This window comes from Penaeus monodon, chromosome 22 (genome assembly GCF_015228065.2).
Source record: "Penaeus monodon isolate SGIC_2016 chromosome 22, NSTDA_Pmon_1, whole genome shotgun sequence".
Lineage (NCBI taxonomy): Eukaryota > Metazoa > Arthropoda > Malacostraca > Decapoda > Penaeidae > Penaeus > Penaeus monodon.
Genome location: NC_051407.1, coordinates 3352987 through 3353292, shown reverse-complemented (window position 1 = coordinate 3353292; position 306 = coordinate 3352987). Strand labels below are relative to the sequence as shown.

Sequence of the window (306 nt, the reverse complement as noted above, 5' to 3'; positions counted from 1 at the left end):
CGTGTGTGGGATTTTGGTAAAGTGTTTATCCTTTTTATTGGTAATGTGAATTGGTATGTTTTTTTTTTTATGAGGGATTGAGACATTTTACTAAAGTGAGATGTCTTTGATTATCTCTTTTTTTAGTACGTGAATTAGTATGTATTTATTTATTTTTAGGTGGAATTAAGAAATGTTGCAAAGATGGGGGTGTATTGCTTACGTTTTTTATTGGTGTGTGAATTGGTATGTTTGTATTTTTTCACATTTTGTTAAGGTAAGATGGTGCGTTTATATCTCTTTTTGGTATGTGAATTGGCGTGTATT

General features: G+C 30.1%; 1 protein-coding gene across 2 annotated transcripts in view; it reads right to left on the bottom strand.

Moving 5' to 3' along the window:
• The window catches only part of LOC119586830, a gene marked incomplete in the record, with an annotated part of 64172 nt that overhangs the window by 5165 nt on the left and 58701 nt on the right, over positions 1–306 (bottom strand).